Below are 6,021 nucleotides of genomic sequence, written 5' to 3'. Positions count from 1 at the left end.
TCTAGCAATCCACCTCGTTGACGATCACAGAATACATAAAATCCAACTGTTGCTGTTGCTGGTTCTTGTTAAGGAGTGGCTTTCATGACTCATACAGTGACATCACTCCCTGGCCAATCAGTGGCCTGCAGTCTCTAGATGTCACATTTTCGGCTCGACTCAACTCGACCCCGACCGAGTAGGTGCTAAAAATGTACCACCTGGTGCCAGGAGGTATTACCTCATGGAAAACCCTAACAGCTGAGGGGGATCCAGTCGAGTGGAGTAGGTAGAGGTTGAAAAGGGAGGAATGTGTTCCGATGTCATTCTAAATTTCAGAAAGTTTACTTAGGCTTGTTTTATCTCTTCTTTTTTATCGGAAGGCATGTTTTATAACATGTGAATAGCCCGGCTAGCTCAGTCGGTAGAGCATGAGACTCTTAATCTCAGGGTTGTGGGTTCGAGCCCCATGTTGGGCGTAGCAGTTTTAATAATCAACAGATGTTTGATCCAGCACTTAAAGTCAAACTTCAGCTCTGTTACCACCATCACAGCGTCCTCAGTGGTGCCTCTTTGAATGATCACAAACCTCCTGAAATGCACAATTCAATTCAATTCAATTCAAATTCAAAAATACTTTATTTATCCCAGAGGGAAATTAAATGTTGATGTAGCTCAATTAAATCAAAGAGTTATTATAGATGCTGATGGCTGTGGGCAGGAAAGATTTCCTGTAGCGGTCCGTTTTGCATCCAAACTGAAGAAGCCTTTGACTGAAGAGACTCTGTTTTCCGATAACAGTCTCATGGAGAGGATGTTCAGGGTTGTCCATAATTCTCTTGATTTTATGCAAAATCCTTCTTTGCATTATTGTCTCCAGAGGTTCCACAGTCGTCCCCAGAACAGAACCAGCCTTCTTTATCAGGTTGTTGAGTCTTTTTAGGTCCCTGGTTCTGATGCTGCTGCCCCAACAGATGACACAAGAGGAAATGACGCTCTCAACAACAGACTTGTAGAAGATCTGCAACATCTTGTTGCAAACCTTGAAGGACCTTAGCTTCCTCAAGAAGTACAGTCTGCTCTGTCCTTTCTTGTAGATTGCTTCACTGTTGTGTCTCCAGTCCAGTCTGTTGTCCACATGAACACCAAGGTATTTATATTCCTCAACCACCTCCACTTCTTCTCCCATGATGGAAACAGGGTTTGATCTGACCTTGTTTCTCCTGAAATCTACAATCATCTCCTTTGTTTTGTTAACATTCAAGATGAGATGATTGTTCCCACACCATGCCACAAAGCGGTCCACCAGCTCTCTGTACTCAGCTTCTTGTCCATCTCTGATACACCCGACCACTGCAGAGTCATCTGAATATTTCTGTAGATGACAGGAGTCTGACTTGTACTGGAAGTCTGAAGTGTACAGAGTGAAAAGGAATGGTGAGAGTACAGTCCCTTGTGGTGCTCCTGTGCTGCTGATCACCTGGTTAGACACACAATTCTTCAGTCTGACAAACTGTGGTCTGTTTGTCAGGTAGTCATTAATCCAGGTGATTGTTGAGGCCTCCACCTGAGTCTTCTGGAGTTTCAGACTAAGCAGATCAGGCTGGATTGTGTTAAATGCACTGGAGAAATCAAAGAACATGATCCTCACAGTGCTGCCTGCTTTGTCCAGATGACAGTGGGTTTGTTGAAGCAGGTGTATGATAGCGTCTTCAACTCCAACTCCATGGCGATAAGCAAACTGCAGGGGGTCCTGATATGTGCTGGTTTGCTTACACAGGTGGGTCAACAGGAGTCTCTCCAGGACCTTCATGATGTGGGATGTCAGGGCAACAGGTCTGTAGTCATTGATATCTGAAGGGTGGGTTTTCTTTGGTACCGGAACCAGACAGGATGTCTTCCACAACAGTGGTACCTTCTCTTGGGTCAAGCTAAGGTTGAAAAGGTGTTGCAGAATCCCACAGAGCTGCTCTGCACAGGCCTTCAGGACTCGGGGGCTGACACCATCTGGACCTGCAGCCTTGTTCCGGTTCAGTCTTTCCAACTGCCTCTTCACCTGACTTCTAGAAACAGAAAAGTGGGAGGGGGAGGCAAAGGGGACAGCAGCATCTCCTGATTGGGTTGATGACAAACTAGTGGAAGCAGAAGAATCCATGACTGAGGTGGAGGTGGAGATGTTACAGGAAAGCTGTGGGTCAGAGGAGGGTGGGATGTCTCTTTGGCTGGGAACAGGAGGGGAGGATGGTGAGCTTGTTCCTGAACTGAACCTGTTGAAGAATGTGTTCAGCTCATTTGCTCTGTCCAGACTTCCATCCATCCGATCCTCCCTCTGCTTGAGGCCTGTGATCTTCTTCATTCCTGACCACACATCTCTGATATTGTTCCTCTGCAGTTTACTCTCAAGCTTCTTTCTATACACCTCCTTGCTCTCTCTGATCTTGACTTTGAGCTGCTTCTGTATACTCCTCAGTAACTCCCTGTCTCGCTCCCTAAAGGCTCTTTTTTTCCTGTTCAATAGTTCCTTTAGCTCACTGGTGATCCAGGGTTTGTTATTAGGGAAGCATCTCACTGTTCTGGTGGGGATGGTGTTGTCCACACAGAAGTTTATATAGTCAGTCACACACTCAGTCATGGCATTAATGTCCTCTCCATGTGGCTTACAAAGAGAAATCCAATCGGTTGCATCAAAACAACCCTGTAAGGCTTCTTCAGCTTCCTCTGACCACTTTCTAACAGTCCTTTTTGTGACAGGTAGTCTCTGGACAAGGGGTTTATACGCTGAACAGAGAAAAACAAGGTTGTGATCTGATTTTCCCAGGGGAGGTCTTGATTTGGAAATGTATGAATCCTTGACATTTGTGTAAAACAAATCCAATGTCTTGTTTTCTCTGGTAGAGCAGCTGACAAACTGTTGAAAAGTTGGCAGTGTAGCAGAGAGTGAGGCATGATTAAAATCACCAGATATTGCCACAAAAGAATTGGGGTGTTGAGTCTGTATCTTAGCAACAACGGAACTGATGACATCACATGCAGTGTCGGCAACAGCTGAGGGTGGAATGTAAACATCCACCAAAACAACACTGGTGAACTCTCTTGGCAAATAATATGGACGAAAACTTACTGCCAATAGTTCAATGTCAGGACTGCAGAGACGACTCTTCACAGTAACATGTCCTGGGTGACACCATCTGTTGTTGACAAGCACTGCCAATCCACCCCCTTTCCTTTTCCTGCTACTCTTTATATCTCGATCTGCTCGTACAGTCAGGAAGCCCGGCAGAGAGACGCTGGAGTCGGGTATATGATCTTGTAGCCATGTCTCAGTAAAACACATAATGCTACATTCCCGATATTCTTGCTGAGTCCTTATCAAGGCTAAAAGTTCATCCAACTTGTTAGCTAACGATCTTACATTTCCCATGATGCAGGATGGCAGAGATGGTTTGAACTTCTTCTTTCTTTCTCTCCTCTTTGCTCCTGCTCTGCATCCACGACGCCTCCTTTTCAATTCCAGTGGGATTTCTGGCTTCAGTTGTCGAATTATTTCTGCTTTTCCAATGTTATTCAGCTGCTCCCTGTTGTAAACCACCTTGTTGCTATGGTTATGCATCATGACAAAAGAGTAAAATATACAAAAGTATTGGGAAAAATTAATCCAGCTGCACAGCATCCAAGGCAGGAAGGAACAGTTGTCCAAAAAATGCAATTTCTTCCAAGAAATAACAGGAATGAAATTTAGAAAAAAAAGAAAAATCTGAATGTGAGGTACAGAGCTACTCCAACGTGCTGCCACCCTCAGCAGCGCATTCTAGAACATTGATATAAATATGAATATAATATATATAATATATATAAATAAATATGAATCAAAAACATTCAAACTTGCGCAAGAGCATTATGTTTACCTTTCTTTGTGCTCATGTCATTTCTGTATTCCCTTTTTGCTCAAGTATGATCATTCACTTTAAAACAAAAGAAGGAAAATCTGAATAACGACCCATGGCCTCTGGCCCTCTCTTGCATTCATTACTCATCCAGTGACATCACTCCCTGGCCAATCAGTGGCCTGCAGTCTGTAGATCTCACATTTTCGGCTCGACTCAACTCGAATCCCTGCCGTGTAGGTGCTAAAAATGTACCTGCTACCAGCTGTTACTCCCTCTTGGAAGACCCTAAAACCTGAGTCGAATATAGTCAAGTGGAGTAGCGTTTTGCATTTTGGTTCACGTTTGTCGTATTTTACACAGTCAGGGAAGTAATGGTATCAGGATGGCCGAGCAGTCTAAGGCGCCAGACTCAAGGCTTCATTCCTTCCTTAGCACAGGGACTTCTGGTCTCCATTAAGGAGACGTGGGTTCAAATCCCACTCCTGACATTAATTTCATGCTTAAATCTTACTTGCATATGTTGTGGAGAAAAGGAGTCGAATACGCGTCGGTCAGCCTTCCATTGGGGAATTTATTGAACAAGCCGTCACAGCAAATATGCGTACAGAATGTTCACTGATCTCCAAAGAACTAATTTTGCGACACCCTTTTATACTGCCTTGGATCATAACAAGCGTACGTGGCCCTCTCTGGAGGCGCCTAGCTTTCGCCGTAATCATAAACAAGCTCATTCTAACTATCAACAATATTCATATGAACCAGTCAACAAGGCAAACAATCTAATTAGGCCATGTCATGAGGACTGTCATGACATTCCTCTCCCACATAGTCCCCCCTGAAATCACTTATCAGTGATTTAATGAAGAAATAATCTAAAATGAAAGAAAATCATCCCACATAGTTAATTAAGAATTAATTAATAATCAACACTAAATTATTCTAATAATTCTACACTCTCAATCAACGGGAACATTTTGAATAAATGAAAAGGAATATATATACGCACCCGAATCACATTGCATGATTAAATGAATTCGACAATAACACAAATTTCAACATCGCCATCACACTTGTCCACTGTTCGCAGTGCATAGGAGCGAAAAACCCACCGGCTGCTACTTTCGTAACTCATGTTCTTATTTTGGGAAAACTCACCTACGGCCCCACCCCACTTGGCGACCGACCACTTTACCAAAGGTCGCACTCCCGAACAGTTGACTAACACAACTGGCAATGGATATATTAGTGATTAGTTCTGATTGATAATACACATAGAATGAATACACCACCATCAAATGAATTAATCACAGTTTTGTACCAAGTACAATACATAAAATTATGGATTATCACACAACAATAGTAATAAAATGCAATGTAATGTGGCTTTTCCAGTCCCGTCCCATCTCCTGTACTCTGGTGTCGTCTGCTCCTGGCCGAACATCCGTCCGGCTGGTCTGGAACTGCTAAGCCAACTCTGGGAGGAGAGGTCGCCAGTACGTCACTCCCAATCAAAGAGGTCTTCAGCATCTCTTCTCCCTGCCAGGCTAAACTTGGTTCCACACTCGAGGAAAGAATCTTGTGAACCGTCCGTTGGTAACCTTCACTCGTTGGCCAGCTCTTCCATGCGTGGGTCCTCAGACTTGGTCTGGCATGGTCATCTGCCTCCAGATTCCTTCCACTGTTTGTTTGAACATCACTTGCAGCAAACACCTTCCCAGAATGGGTATAATGCAACACACCAATAGGGAGACCATTATCACTATCAACAATAGAGCTATTCCCGCTTTAACTGTCATCGCTCCCCCTTCTCCCAAAATCCCAAGCAGACCAGTCCACCACCATCCACCCCCACCAGCATTACTCTCCAGCTCCTCTTTCCGTTCTCTGATCTTCTTCATGGCCGTTGTAAACGTCCCATGTTCCCGGGTACAAATGTACAACATTTTCCCCAACCATCTGGCAAACACCACTTTTCCCTCTAATATTCATTCTAAAACTTGTCTGTTCTACCAAGCCATCATACTCGTCTCATGTAGTTGTTCTCCAAAGGCTACAAGCCCTGATTTATTAGTTCTTAAATCTTATGGTGTCTATTGGAGACATATAAGAAAAATGGCTTCTCATCGTCTAGTGTTGCCCGTTTTGGTTGACTTTT

The 6,021-nt window shown here is 43.9% G+C and overlaps 2 non-coding genes across 2 annotated transcripts; both read left to right on the top strand.

Moving 5' to 3' along the window:
* The first annotated feature begins 385 nt into the window (after positions 1–385).
* Positions 386–458, top strand: trnak-cuu (transfer RNA lysine (anticodon CUU)). The gene has a single exon. It is a non-coding gene; the product is annotated as a tRNA-Lys (tRNA).
* Positions 459–4,242: 3,784 nt separating this feature from the next.
* trnal-caa (transfer RNA leucine (anticodon CAA)) lies at positions 4,243–4,354 on the top strand. The gene is made up of 2 exons: positions 4,243–4,280; positions 4,308–4,354. It is a non-coding gene; the product is annotated as a tRNA-Leu (tRNA).
* Positions 4,355–6,021: the final 1,667 nt, after the last annotated feature.

Source organism: Odontesthes bonariensis, chromosome 17 (assembly GCF_027942865.1).
Source record: "Odontesthes bonariensis isolate fOdoBon6 chromosome 17, fOdoBon6.hap1, whole genome shotgun sequence".
Taxonomy (NCBI): Eukaryota; Metazoa; Chordata; class Actinopteri; order Atheriniformes; family Atherinopsidae; genus Odontesthes; species Odontesthes bonariensis.
Note: the sequence above shows the minus strand (reverse complement) of the source record. Positions and strands in the feature narration are given on the sequence as shown.